This window comes from Eumetopias jubatus, unplaced genomic scaffold (genome assembly GCF_037043125.1).
Source record: "Eumetopias jubatus isolate StellerSeaLion01/CBP00866 unplaced genomic scaffold, mEumJub1_p1.0 scaffold_3, whole genome shotgun sequence".
Lineage (NCBI taxonomy): Eukaryota > Metazoa > Chordata > Mammalia > Carnivora > Otariidae > Eumetopias > Eumetopias jubatus.
In genome coordinates, this window is record NW_028274809.1 from 31,453,130 (window position 1) to 31,469,162 (window position 16,033).

At 38.6% G+C, this 16,033-nt stretch overlaps 1 protein-coding gene across 2 annotated transcripts in view; it reads right to left on the minus strand.

The window, feature by feature from the left end:
• PARD3B (par-3 family cell polarity regulator beta) overlaps window positions 1-16,033 on the minus strand; it is a 1,008,697-nt gene that overhangs the window by 679,003 nt on the left and 313,661 nt on the right. The window lies entirely within an intron of this gene.

Consider the following 16,033-nt stretch of genomic DNA (forward strand, 5'->3'; position numbering starts at 1 on the left):
CCTGCATCCCCAAAGCAAATCCAAGCAGGCCCTAATTAATAATATCAAGTATTTTCCTTTGTTAAGAACTAGTATTCAGCCTGAGTGCCATTAATCAGAACTGTCAAGTGTGATAGAAATATACAGGCTGAAGAATAATTCATCAAACATCAAGACCCAAAGGGCTGTCAGGCCACACCCTTGAATCCACCAAGTGAGATCTCAGACCCTTTCCCATTTTTACTGGGGATACTGGAACTAGAGCAATGGTGACAGCTCTTTTGATGTCTCATAATGAGGGTCAAATGTTTAGGTTACTGGCATGATTTATGATGGGAGCTCAGAAAAACAGGTTGAGAATACACCATCTTTTGACTTTGGTTTACAGAAAAGCATATGGGAAAACTCATCTTCCCATATCCCTGTGTGAAGATGTAACCAGTGCACCCAGGCAAGGCCCACTGAGCCTTAACTTTGATAGTCGGTTCAGGTTGGCAAATGCTTTGTAAGGTTTTGTAAACAAAACTGAAGGCTTTCAAATAATTTCATGAGTTTATTAAGCCTTAAAATTGTGGACAGAAGGAAAACTATAGGCAACTGAGTTTGCAAATTCAACTCTTCTTTGCAGATGTCCAAGTGCACATGAACATCATGTAGAAAATGAAACATGGGAGAAGAGAATGTTCTGGTGATGACCATCATGCTGAGAAGCTTTTTTTTTTTTAGTACTTTTTTTAAATTTTATTTTATTATGTTCTGTTAATCACCATACATCGATAGTTTTTGATGTAGTGTTCCATGATTCATTGTGTATAACACCCAGTGCTCCATTCAATATGTGCCCTCTTTAATACCCATCACCAGGCTAACCCATGCCCCACCCCCCTCCCCTCTAGAACCCTCAGTTTCTTTCTCAGCTTGTCTCCCCCTCTGATTCCCCCCCCATCATTTTTCCCTTCCTATTTTTTTAACATATAATGTATTATTTGTTTCAGAGGTACAGGTATGTGATTCAACAGTCTTACACAATTCACAGCGCTCACCATAGCACATACCCTCCCCAATGTCTATCACCCAGCCATCCCATCCTTCCCACTCCCCACCACTCCAGCAACCCTCAGTTTGTTTCCTGAGATTAAGAATTCCTCATATCAGTGAGATCACATGATACATGTCTTTCTCTGATTGACTTATTTCGCTTAGCATAATACCCTCTAGTTTCATCCATGTCACTGCAAATGGCAAGATTTCGGGTTTTTTTTGATGACTGCACAATATTCCATTACACACACACAAACACACACACACACACACACACACACACTCCACATCTTCTTTATCTATTCATCTGTTGATGGACATCTTGGCTCTTTCCATAGTTTGGCTATTGTGGACATTGCTGCTATAAACGTTGGGGTGCACGTACCCCTTCGGATCACTAAATTTTATCTTTGGGGTAAATACCCAGTAGTGCAATTGCTGGGTCGTAGGGTAGCTCTATTTTTAACTTTTTGAGGAATCTCCATACCATTTTCCATAGTGGCTGTACCAGCTTGCATTCCCACCAACAGTGTAGGAGGGTTCCCCTTTTTCTGAATCCCCAACGACATCTGTCATTTCCTGACTTGTTCATTTTAGCTATTCTGATTGGTGTGAGGTGGTATCTCATTGAGGTTTTGATTTGGATTTCCCTGATGCCGAGCAATGTTGAACAGTTTTTCATGTGTCTGTTGACCATTTGGATGTCTTCTTTGGAAAAATGTCTGTTCATGTTGAGAAACTGTTTCTACAGGTAGCAGTCAGTCCAAAGGAGTGTCTCCTGCCCTCAGCATTCAGTCCACAAACATTTCTCAAGCAACTACAAAGCACATCAGGTTCTATTCTGGATAGAAAACTAGAGTCCCTGTTTCTTCAATTTTTCACAATTTAATTTTGGAAATCAGACACATATGCAATCAACTATATGCCTGAAACACATTATATGTGTTTGACTTTGGTTTACATAGTTTTACACATTATACTATGTACTCCACAATTAATAATCAGGTTCAGTAAACTGTCCCCAATATCTCACAGTTTTTTTTTGTTTGTTTGTTTTTAAGATTTATTTTTTTGAGAGAGACAGAGCAAGCAAGCCAGGGCAGGGGCAGAGGAAGAGGGAGAGAAAATCTTAAGCAGACTCTGCACTGAGCTGAGCACAGAGTCCCAGGCAGGGCTCGAGCCCATGACCCTGAGATCATGACCTAAGCCAAAACCAAAAAGTTGGACACCTAACTGACTGTGCCACCCAAGTGCCCCTAAACAGTTAATCTCCAAATGGAATAAGGACAGATCTTTTTTTTTTTAAGATTGTATTTATTTATTCATGTATTTATTTGAGAGAGAGAGAGAGAAAGCACAAGGAGGGAGGGAACGGATAGAGGGAAGGGGAGAGGGTGGGAGAGGGAGAAGCAGACTCTCCACTGAGCAGGCAGCACCAGAGCACCTCACGGGGCCCTGAGATCATGACCTGAGCTAAAGGCAGATGCTTAACCCACTGAGCCACCCAGGTGCCCCACAAGCACAGGTCTTGAATGAAGCTCCAGTTTATTAAACTCGGAGACTATCTGCTTATCTCTAAAATACGAGTAACACAATTTATCTCACAGGACTTTCATAAAGATGAAACAAAACACGTACCATGGCTAGAATAAATGGTGTTCAATAAATATCAGTTCTCTGAAGAAAAATTTATATACACACTTACAATGCAATTGTTTTATGTTGATAATATTTTGCTATTACCAGAAGGAAATTTTCCATTCTATTTACAGTTTCATTATTTCTTTGAGGGGGAAAGAAACATAGAAGATATTTTTTAAAAACTACAAAAACAACATGTTGATTACAAAACCACAATTCTATTTATAATATACTCAAATTATAGAACTTTCCCTTCATTTATCCATAGTAAGGTAGTCCTGTTTCATTTATTTCAACAGTTGCATTTCAGATTTACAGACATAATCTATCTACATAATCAGGAAAATATGAAAAATCGTATTTTTCACCTCATCAGCCCCTGTCTATTAGTAACAATCTCACTTGCAGTGGTCCTTTAGGGTTTAATGGGCTCTTGGATATCTTCTTTCCGCTACTACCAAAGACTGAACAACCTCAATTTTAGCCCTAGAAAAGATGGAAGACTTTATTACCTTGTATTTATTCCAACAAGTGTGGTTCATGCATTTGAATACAGAAAACATATCCCTAATCAAAAATGAAACGGTGAACAACAACTTAGGTCTCAACAGTATTTTGGAAACTTAAGCATCAACATAGTTACCACTGGAGAAGGAGATGGTGGTGATGGTCACCATTTCTATCATTTCTTGGATCTATGCTGTATGTGAGATACATGGATTTCTCAAATCCTTCCTTGGTAAAGTCTTTAACCTTAGTGAAGGTGAAGAAATTATAAACACTTGTTCTTACAGTCACATTTTATAGTTGAGGATATGGAGTTTCAAAGAGACTAACTTGTTTGAGGCTACATAGTACTAGTAAGTGATAAATCCAGGATTTAAACCCAGTTTCTAAGTGGTGCCAAAGCACAGACTCCCCACTATTTCACAATGCCAACATAACAAATGGTTAATGATGACAACAAAGGTGATTCAACAACCACTTGGATACTTATATTTACTTTCATTTCCAGAGATACTGAGAACACATATAAATTCTTATTTACATGGTATCCCAAACAGACTGGAAAACATTAAGGAAGACCTAGATGTGGACTACTAGGTGACTACAAGAGCAATGGAAGCTGTTTCTGTTCATAGAAAAGTCTAGTCTGCTGTTCCTGGTAAAGGCACACAAAGAATGGGGTTAGTTAGCATAATGTCCAAAACTCCACCAGGACTCCCAAACTCATCCTGATTGGTATTTAATGGTACTAAAGGTTCACTGGCTGAGGTTCTGTTGTCGCAGTTTTGAATCTTCAGAGATTCACAATCACCTGACTTCCCTCAAAAGTCTTCTAAGCCAGTGACTGGGCCGAAGGTCACAATTTTGCATTTCTAATAAGCTCACAGGTGATGTCATGCTGTAAACAAACCACATTTTTAGTAGCAATGTTCTAAACCAAGGTCAAAACACAGAAAAGGTCCTGGAGCAGGACTCCTAATTTGGAGCCCAAAGAATCAACTTGTAGCTTTCAGTGCTGATGTTTTTTCAAGTTGTCGAACTACCAATACATTAAGCAATCCTTTGTGAGGAATGAAGGAAGAGAGGTAAATAAAAGAGATAATCTACAGATAAAGCCTCTATAATGAGGCACTTGCCAGAAAATAAATCAACCCAGTGGTAAAGTGTTCTATTGACATTTAGCCAATATTAGGCTAAATTTTAGAAGGATTATAAAAGGATTATCTGATTGTTGTCCTCATGGAAGATGCAACCTAGAAAAAATATTTAGGGCAATTTGGCACTAAATTTAATGATAATAACTGTGTGTACAATGGGACTAAAGTATTGGTGGGTAGCAGAGTTTTCACTGGATCCCTACTTCTAGGAAAGAGAGGATGGTACCAATTTTTAAAGATGGAGAATTCACAAAATTGCTTTTCCTGAATATGCAAAGTTTTGAAATTAAAATCAACCACAGATTGCATTCCAAAGGCAGTATATGTTACTTTGCAGCTTCACGCTTTAGTGCAGCTACAATTTTGCCCTATTCCTTGCTCAAGTGAAAAAGGAAGCATGCACGTACACCTAAGTACATCTAAGAAGGTATTTTTGCTGCCTGATTCCCAGAATGTGTCTCAGAGATGCTTTGGTCAAGGCTGTCAGTTATCTACCAGACCCTCTGAAAAATGATGACCATAGCATAACACCAATTCTTGGTACCAGGGTCTAGCTTTGCCTCTCCCAGAACACCCAAGATTTGGGGACAGTGCAAAAGCACCCCTTCATCACTCAGGAAGAGGAAGACTGATGCCTAGACCATAACTGATGACTGCTCACTCATTTAGAGCAGGACTCTTGACTCCTGATTGCAAACTCTTTCTCTGAACAATCCACTCCCGCCTTCACCACCACCCAAGACAAGGCTCCCGTATAAAAATATGTATAGAGCCTCAGACCTTCTTTCTTTTTTTTTTTTAAGATTTTATTTATTTATTTGAGAGAGAGAGAGAGAGAGAGAGAGAGAGAGAGAGCGCGCACATGAGAGGGGGGAGGGTCAGAGGGAGAAGTAGACTCCCTGCCGAGGAGGGAGCCCAATGCGGGACTCGATCCTGGAACTCCAGGATCACAACCTGAGCCGAAGGCAGTCGCTTAACCAACTGAGCCACCCAGGTGCCCCTCAGACCTTCTTTCTTTAGCCTAGCCTGGAATCCACCACTAATTTGCCTTTGAAAGAAGCCCATTCACAATTAACATCCGCATGTCACCACTGGAGACCATCCATCAAGCTCCAGAGTACTTTCAGATTGAGATATGTAACTTAAAACTACTAATCTCCCCAACCACTGAAAATGACAATGTTGAGTCATTCATGACTAAAAGCAAGGAAAAAAACGTGTAACTTCCTAGTTGTTTTCAAATTTTTAAGATTTCAAATATTAGGTTAATGTATTGTCATTGTATAATTAAAGTTATACATACAAAAGAAAAGGACCAGCATCCCGCTGAAGAATAGCCACCAATTAAGGTTTGCCCACTTGTAAATATTGAGTTTTGTTAATCCACTCTGTATCTAGCCAAAATAATAATAACAATAATTTAACTGTACTTTCAAAAATGGCATTTTATATCTTAGGAAAAGAAAAAATTAAGTAGCTAAAGATCATACCTAATATAGTCATGCTTTCCTAAAGCACAGACCTCAAGAAAATAGTTGCCTCCATGTTTACAATGAGGTAAACATGAATTGTTTTCACTGCTATGAAATTATTTTGTCAAGATGGAAGAAGTTTCATAGAAATTTCCTAACCTTACACAACAGGTAATTCCAATGATCTTGCTTCCAAGCCTTCTCTGGCTTTTTTTTTTTCTTAATGAAATATGATAAAATATTAATTCAAGATGCCAAGGGACATACATAAACAGAAACACTGCAGCACGTTTGTTCTAATATAATTGCAGGATGTTGGCTCTACTCCTAAATAATTACTGCATTAGTTAGTGAGGGCTCCCTATAGGATTATGCAATTTTTTTAAGTAGTTAGACCAGATATCCTGTCCATGGGAAAGTCATTTGTGTGCAGCCCCACATCAGCTATACCTTTCTGGGAGATCACGAGACTTTTATACACTCTGCTGTGTTCCACACCGCCATGTATATGGAACTTGCAGGCAACCAGCCAAGGACAGAGTTGGAGAACAGCTGACTCCAACATGCGAATGGATGTTAAGGCACAAGCAATTCTTCCAAGCTTTCTCAAAGAGCATCAACAGCAAACCTTTTCTCTTCTTGGGCTTTGATGACCCCCTTTGAAAACAGTGAGAAGAATCCTTCACAGAAGGGGGTGGTCATTTCATAGAGCCATCTCTACATATCAGAAATTGGCAGTCTAGAAAAGAAAATCATGGATCTCATCTATTCCTTTTGAAAAGCACAATCCAGGTACATCAAAGAAATAAACTCTTTAGAACAGCCACATTATGCCTGATCAATATAAAAGGACGCTTAGCCATTCCACACTTAATAAAACAAAGTGGGAAGAATCTTGCCTTTCTTTCCCACTGAAATTCTAATCATCAGTTAGAATCCACTTAAATCTGAGTGGTGTTTGGCACCTGGCTTTTGTTGGCCAGACAATCCAGCACTGGCAAGAACAGTAAGCCCAGTGATACCTAGGATCTGCAAATCTAATTTCAAAATCAAGCTATGAACTTTAAGTACAAAAACTGATTAGGCACAAGTATACAAGCCAAATCACCTCCAACCAAATATTCAATTCCCCAGCCTTTTAATGTTGATAAGAGATCTCTAATAGCTTTACAAAGGACATGCAATGGGAGCCATCAAGAGTTATTTTAGAATGTTGCACTATCTTCACAACCCGTTAAGACATTTGATCCTCAAGGGACTCCTGGGTGGCTCAGTTGGTTAAGCGACTGCCTTCGGCTCAGGTCATGATCCTGGAGTCCCAGGATCCAGTCCTGCATCGGGCTCCCTGCTCAGCAGGGAGTCTGCTTCTCCCTCTGACCCTCTTCCCTCTCGTGCTCTCTCTCTCTCATTCTCTCTCTCTCAAATAAATAAATAAAATCTTTAAAAAAAAAAGACATTTGATCCTCAAGATAATGCTCTGTCCTAGATTCCTATCAATTCTCCATTTTTACATTGGTTTCCTCCACAAGTGTCCCACAATCACAGAATCTGAGTGGCCTGTGAGCTGACCACGGCATTATAAGATAGAGAGACTGGTGATATGGCCTCTGTCACAAAACATGAGTTAGGATGAGCAAACACTATCCCCTGATTCCCTGTGCTCACATACAGGAGCTCCATGACGTGGCTTAGTTAATACCTTCAAGTCTCATTTGATGATTTCAGAATCAGAAATCCAAATTAGCCTAAGCATGCCTCAAAAAGCTTTCACAACCCAAGCACTGAAACAACTACTCTTTGTTGGTTGCCCTGTCACTGTCCCTGTTTGGATTGCTGTCTGAGATGCAGAAATGGGGAGCTTCCAGAACCATGCCAGGGTCCAGTAACAAAAGGGGATTCATTTCCTTCACATTTACAATTTTTTAAAAAACTGAATGGTCATCACTATAGAATGCCACCAGAAATCATTTCTTCATGCACCTTTCCTTCAGAATAGCTATAATTGAACCATTCTGAAGTCATGACAATTACAGGAGTAAAACATTTATAGCACACATCTTTCCACATCCCAAATAGCTAAGGGCATCTAAAGCAACCAACAATTACAGCTTTCTGCTTTAAGTACTGAACCTTCTGTAAAGAAAAAAAAAATCATTGTCAATCTTGTAAACCTAAATAACTACTGTATGCTTCATTTCTTTCCTCCTGCACAGCATTCCTATAATTTACAATTTTCTAAAAAAAGACATCACTAATAATCACACACATTCTGACAAGGCTAACAATAAAAAGTTCTGCTCTTAATCCTTATATACGAAACAGCAGGACTCACTTCACATTCACCCTTGATATGGCTCTAAAGAAATAAAAAATAAAAGTTAAATTTATATGTGTCTATATGTAAGAAACACACATACATATATCATATACATATCAAAAGTGAAAAGATACTTGGGTAATTTATTACCCTTAGCTGGAAAACTGGAGGGTTTTCTTTTCAAGATTTTATTTATTTAATTGACGAGAGAGAGAAAAAGCACAAGCAAGGGGAGCAGCAGAGGGAGAGGGAGAAGCAGACTCCCCGCTGAGCAGGGAGCCGGATGCAGGACTTAATCCCAGAACCCCGGGATCATACCTGAGCAGCTGCTTAACCGACTGAGCCACCCAGGCACAAGGAAAATTGTTTTTATTTTAAGGAGCATATATATGTTGCTAATAGTTTATTCTTTTCATTCTAGTTCTATTCATATATAATTGACAGAAATCATATATATTTAAGGTGTACAATGTGATGATTTGATGTATCTATACACTGAGAAATGATTACCACACCCAAGCTGCTTAGCACATCCACAATCTCACCACACAGTTAGCTTTCTGAGGGCTAGTGGTAGTGAGAATATGTAAGTTCTACTCTCAGCAAATTTTCAGTATACCACATAGTATTATTTACTATAACCACCATCACATACATTAGATCCCCAAAGCTTATTCATCTTGTAACTGAAACTTTGTATACTTTACCATTTCCCCTTTTCCCTCACTCTTTAGCCCCTAGGAACCGCCATTCTACTCCTTGTTTCTATGAGTTCAATTCTTTTAGATTCTACATATGAGGTCACTCAGTATTTCTGTATGTGGCCTATTTAGCATAATAGTCTCCAGGTTCATCCATGTTGTTGCTAATGGCAGGATTTCCATCTTTTTAAATGGAATAACAATATGCCATTGTGTATAACACCCACACATACATATCTATACATTTATCTATACACATGTATATAGACACACATATACAGGCACACACACACATTTTCTTTACCCATTCATCTGTCAGTGGACACTTAGGTTGGTGCCCTATCTTGGTTACTGCGAATAATGCAGCAAAGAACATGGGAGTACAGATATCTCTTTGAGACACTGATTTCGTTTCCTTTGGCTATTTACCCAGAAGGAGGATCACTGGATAGTACGATAGTTCTATTTCTAATTCTTTGCGGAACCTCTATACTGTTTTCCACAGTGGCTGGACCAATTTACATTCTCACCATCAGTGCACAAGCGTTCTCTTTTTTCCACATCCTTGCCAGCACTTAGTGTCTCTTGTCTTTTTGATGAGAGATAACCATTCTAACAGATGTGCCATGATATCTCATTGTGCTTTTCATTTGCATTTCCCTGATGATTAGTGATGTGTTTTTCTTTTTTAAAGATTTTATTTTTTTTAAGGAAGCTCTACACCCAACATGGGGCTCAAAGCCACAACCACAAGATCAAGAATCTCATGCTCCACTGAATGAGCCAGCCAGGTGCCCCAAGCATCTTTTCATATCCTGTTGGGCATATGTATATGTTCCTTGGAAAAATATCTATTCAGGTCCTCTGGCAACTTTTAATCGGTTTTTTTTTTTTGCTATTGAGTTGTCCCTTATATATTCTGGATATCAAGCCCTTATGAAAGAGGCGGTTTGCAAATTTTTTCTCCAATTCCATAGGTTGCCTTGTTATTTTGTTGGCCAACAATTTATTCTTCTAAAAACCTGCTATACTCTTATTTCAAGTAAAAAATGGATAACTGTGTCAGGAAAGAAATAAAACTATATTTAGAAAAATGGAGAGAGACTTAATTTTAGATTACTGCAGAGGTACAGTCCAAAACCACTGTTCTGTTTTTCATATTTAACCATTTTTTTCTACATTATTGGACAGTAACATGTCAATTAGCTAAGTCTAATAAGAATTTAAAGAATTTATATAATTATACACCTAGTTTTACTGCTTTGCCTAAGATTACTGTCACCTCCTATAAAATACTTTTCATTAAAAAAGGCAATTTCTTCAGTCCTTTGATGGGACATAATTAGCTTTTCTGACATATCAAAGTCACCTTGCAACACTAACTCTGTGCTAGAACACCAAAGCCAGGTGTGCTGTTACATGACTTTTTTCTTTACAGTGCCAAAAGAACTGTTGATGGATGCCTCTGTAGTTTAATATCTGACAGTAGGTGTAAGTAAATAACATTTTTATTTAAAAAACTATAATACATAGTGATAATGAAGAGCAGAGGCAGCTTTTTCATTTACAACCTGTCTATAAATTTTGGCAGGAAATTGAAACTAATTTAATATGTTCAGTCTGAGGAAGCTACTCAGTTCTAAGAACACAGAGTCATAGTTAAATTGATGTAGCCAGAATTATACTCTCTGAAATGAACAAAACAATGTAGGGCACCTAAATGAGGTTTCCAAACTGACACACAGTAGCTGGCCAGACTTGAGTAGAAACACAGAGTTTTCGGGTCTGCAAATTGACTGCAATTATTATCATCACTAAATACATCTTAATCTGCTGCCCATCACTACTTGAAAAAATTACTGGTGTTTTTCAGAAAGTCATGGTGTATTGAGCCCTCACAAAATAGTAGCATCTTTGGTGATATCCTTTGGTAGACTGACAGAATTCTAAAGTTCCCTTTAAATAAACTCATTATACAAATTTCTATAGTAGAGGACTTTTGTTTACATAACCTCTAACTTCAAATTAAGGGCTTTTCAGTCAAGACTTCAGACAATGTAAGGCAGTGGCCCCTACTGGTAAAATTTAATACCTTAACACAATTTAAAAATCTAATAAGAATCGGACATGGTGAAAAACCATTCCAAGGAAGCAAGATTCTGAGTGTCTGGACATCACCAGGCCTAGAACCAGGGATCCATGTAATGTGCTGAAACAATCCCCAGAATAGAGGAAGAGCTGCAGCTTACTGAAAGAACTCAGAATAAAAAGATCAAGCTGCAGACTCTCTCTTGCATTTTATGTTAGGTATACACGGCTGCCAAGGCTAAGGGTAGCATGAGCTATCTGCCATTTCCATATCTTTGTGTAGAAAACCAAAATCCTTCAACCCAATCCAACAAGTGTTTTGTCGATACAAACATACCTCCAATATATGATGAACATCACTAGAAAAATTTGATTTGCTCTATAAATATGCCTTATAGCCAACTTTAAGAGATATTTGCATTTAAACTAGAAGTACCAAGACATAACTATGACCAAGCACTGATTCAGCTGAAGCTATCATATTTTCAGAGAGGGCTCTGTAATCAACCTCTGGATTATTTCTTTGTGAGACAAAATATTTAAGCCAAACTTGGTGCTTCCGATGCAATTACTGCTGATAGTATTGTCCTTCTGTTCACCATTCAACTAATAATCTGTTGATCGATGAGGCAAGACAGATATGGCTGTTTCAGTGGCCCAGACCAACATCTCTCAACATCTCAGCTGGCTCCACACCTGAGTACAATTTCCTATTCATCACAGGTCCTCAAAAAGCTCTGGGAAAGAGTGGAGGAGTGGTTCGAGAAATTGAGGAAAGGCCCTGAAAGGCCTTTGAAGAAATCCTCTTCTTGGTCAACTAGTCCCCATGGGCCCCCTAAAGGATCATCCCCACACAGTTGTTTCTCATCCATTCTTCAGCAGGATCATTTGTGGCCTAGCGACAAACTAATGACATGCTGTAGGATGGCCCTCTTCTTAATCCCACCTTTAAAATTCTTAAAGTCCATTCCCTTTTTACATACAAAAAGATGTGATAAACTTTTTAAGAACTCAAAATAGGTCGAAATGCTCTGAGAATAAAAACGTTATCTGCATATAAATCACCAGATAAAAATGTTACAAGACAAATAGTCTCTCTCACAACTATTCCTTTTTCAAGACATGCCAACCAAAATCTCTTACCATGTAGCTCAAAGTGGCCCCATGAACCTACAGTATGGGCATCTGTGAGAATATTTTAGAAATGAAGAAGCTCAGCCCTACTCCAGACATACCTACTAAGAATCTGCATTCTTAAAAGATCTTTAGGTGTTTCTTTCTGAATGCACATTTAAGTTTGAGAGTACTCCACCTGAAGATTTTCATAAGATGCTCTGCAAAGGAATTTGAAAAGATGAAACTAGAAGGAAATGTGCCCTCTTCATACTTAATGTGGACAAACATAAAGCCAAAAGAGTTAATTATTAGGACTCTGATGAAGAATATATAAAATTATGAAATACATTTTAAAATATATAGACTGGGAATGGGAAGTGACTTCTTATAGGTGCAAGAATTCTTTTGAGGTGATGAAAATGGTCTAAAATTAGATTTTGGGGATGTTGCAGAACTCTGTACATATGCTGAAAACCACTGAATTACACAATTTATTTTTTTTAAGATTTTATTTATTTATTTATTTATTTGAGAGAGACAGAGAGTGTGAGCAGGGAGGGGCAGAGGGGGAGGAAGAAAAAAATCTGAATCAGACTCCACATTGATCATGAAACCCAACGGGGACTCAGTTCCATGACTGTGAGATCATGATCTAAGCCGAAACTAACAGTCAGTTTGCTTAACTGACTGAGCCACCCAGGCTCCCCTGAATTACACACTTTAAATGGGTGAGCTTTATGGGATGTAAGTTTTATCTCAGTAAAAATGAGTTAAAAAATCAGTTAAAAACATTTAGATTAATTAAATTTAAAATCATAAAAAAGATCAAGTATCACTAACCATAAGGGAAATGTAAATTAAAAACACAAGACATTACTTCACAACAACCAGAATAGCTAAGGAGGAAAATGAATAAATGGTAATATGTTCATACAATGGATTATTCTGCAATAGAAAGGAACAAACCACTGATGCATACAACTATATGGATGAATTTCACAAACCTCGTGTGGAAGAATAGAAGCCACACTCCAAAGAGTACAAACCATGATCTCATTGATAGGACCTTCTAGAACTAAGCTAGGGTGATAGCAATGAGAGCAGGGGTTGCCTCTGGGAGTGAGAATTGACTGGAAAGAGGCCCATGGCAACTTACTGGAGTGACAGAAAAGTTCCACATGTTTTATTTGAATGGCAGCTACACATGTGATTACATTTAGAACTCATCGAACTGTTTATTTAAAATGTGTCTTGGGGCGCCTGGGTGGCTCAGTCAGTTAAGCATTTGACTTTGGCTCAGGTCATGATCTAGGGGTCCTGGGATGGAGCCCTGTGTCAGGCTCCCCACTTTTCCTTCTCCCTCTGCCTGGGCACACTCTCTCAAATAAATAAATAAAATCTTAAAAAAAAATAAAATAAAATGTGTGTTTTATTACATGATAATTACACTCCAATTTAATAACAACAAAAAATCCGATCCCACTCCACACACCCATGTATCCTGGATACACCTTGAAAACTGGGAAATACAAGTGTTAAAACTAGGTCCCCCATCTCTGCCATCGTCAGGATTGTAGTATTCTCTTGAAGTGAACTTTCTGGTAAGAGTTCTTTATTCCTTTTAAGCACCAACTTATTTATCCTAAGTTTATGATTCTTCTTCTAAAATTATTCACAAGTGTTCCCTTCCTGAGGCACAATGTACACATTTCATCTTTTTCTGTACAACTCATTTTCATCGTCATGAATATCAATTAGCCTGTAATATGGGGCGGCTACCTGGAGAGGTATTTGCGGTAGAAGGGGCTATTTACTGTCTCCATAAGCAGTGCTCCTACCCTCCGAGCTTTATTCCGTTTTCTTCCTGTCTACTTTACTGATTTGCAGTGAGCAGGTCTCTTCCCTCACTGCCGGCTGCCTGCTACCGTTTCTTTCTCCTCTGTGCTTCTAAAAATGATACTGCGGACTCAGGTGTGCCTTCCGCACAGAGACGGTCCGTGATCGGCCTCGCCAACGTTTCCCACCACTCTCTCACGTCACCCTCTTTTCGTCGTTTAGTGCCACAATTTTATACTGCTTTGTGTTTGTTTTGTGTTTCTAACTTTCCTACTGTCCCCTTTTACAAGCAGACCTCTTCGGGAGTATTTGCCATCAAATGCTCAGCAACTTAAGGAGCGTCCGGCATAAAACAGGTAATTAAGAAAGGATGGGCAGTGGGGTGTCTGGTGGACAAATGAATAATGGATGGCTGGGGAAAGCCGTGATGCTGGAATCAGATAACTGAGCAGAATTCTCCCACTTCACTAAGCAGAATGATCTCAGAGCAAGAGTTCGGCTCCCCTCCCCCCACCCCCGGAGCTACGGTCTCCTCATTTGTTAAAAACGGGACTAACTACGCCCTATGTAGCACTGCTGTGACTACTGAACAGCCTTTAAGCCTCCTTAAGGGAAAAGCTGATAATGAAGCCCAAACTGTGTGTAAAGAACAAGTAAGTCTTGAATAAGATTCGACCTGAAGAGGATATATATAAGCTTTGTGCAAGCCTCCCTATGCATATTTTAGCTGCTCAGGTCTTTCAGATGTAAGATGATCTACAAATTAACTTGTATTATTTATTATTTGATAATTATCACTGTTAAAATATTTTTTGTTATTCATCTAATAATTAGATAAAATACTCTTTGAGTGAAGTGATGATTAAAGCCGAACCCAGAACCACCTCTTTTCAGCCTTTAGAAACTGTTTGACATACCGTCTACTCCTCTAGATTTGAAAAGCAAATAAGGACAGAAGACATAGGGAGAATGAAGTTTAAGGACATACAGTCCCCAGTAAGAGACCTAGGTAAAAAGTGACTTACAAAACAAGGCAAAGTGTAGAGATCAAACAGGTATTTGATTTCAGTAGTATCTGCCAAATTAAGTAAATGAGAACCATCCACACAATTACCCAAAAATCTGAGTGAGACAGAGCTAGAGCTAATCTAATTAGAGAATCAAACAAAAGAATTTATTACAGTTAGTTTCTCAAAGTCAGCAGATGACCTTTCACAACTTCTGTCCCCACAGACAGTAGGAACAAGACGGCAACCTGGGTGTATTTCTTAGTACTTGAACCCAGTACATAACAAGTTCAGACGACTGCACAGCTGGCCCAACAAAGAGATGAAAAACAAAACAACCACAACAAATATGTGGTATTTTTCTTTCTCCGAAGTGTTCTGTAGGCATGGACAAGGTTCCCTGATGAGACTTTTAAACCACCCAACACGCAGAAAAATTCTGAAGGAACGTATTTCTAAATTCTAATCAAAATCTTTTAAGCAAAGCTTATAATCCCTCTTGGTGAAATATCTTCTGCATTCTTCTATAATTATACATACACATATAGTACGCATTAGGTATATAATTCCATCTATCTACACAGGTGTGTGTATAGAACTTGGCAGATGAATCCTGAAACAATTGCTATACGTTCCTTTTGCCATTGTTTTCTATATTTGGTGAATTTCTCAGAGGACTGTACTCTGGAAACAAACCAATGTATTTTTAACGGCAAACATTTAATCTGGTTTTGACTGTTGAAGGTAGGTATACCTATAGCTCCTATGTGTGTTTTTCTTTCAGATTTGGCTTTGGGAGTTTTTATGTGTTTAGCTGCTCGGTAATAAAAGAGAATTAGAGAACTGTGGGATTATCTGTCCATTTTAATGATGGTGTTTTCAAGGGTCAGACTTTATCTTCCATGCACGCTTTAAGAGTAAAGGGACAAGAAGGCTTTAAAAGTGGGCATTAGGCGCTGTCACAAGTAGACTTGAAGAAGAGCCACGGGCCTGCTGTACATTTACTGAAGATCTCATAGCTCCATCTAGCTCCAGACAAGGGAATTCAGGGGATAATAATAGAATTACACCCAACAGGACTACCAAAACATAAAAGGGAAATCAAGAACAGTTGAATTGAACCCATTATGAAAGCACGGAGTTTACAAGTACAGGAAATTTGTCAATTAAC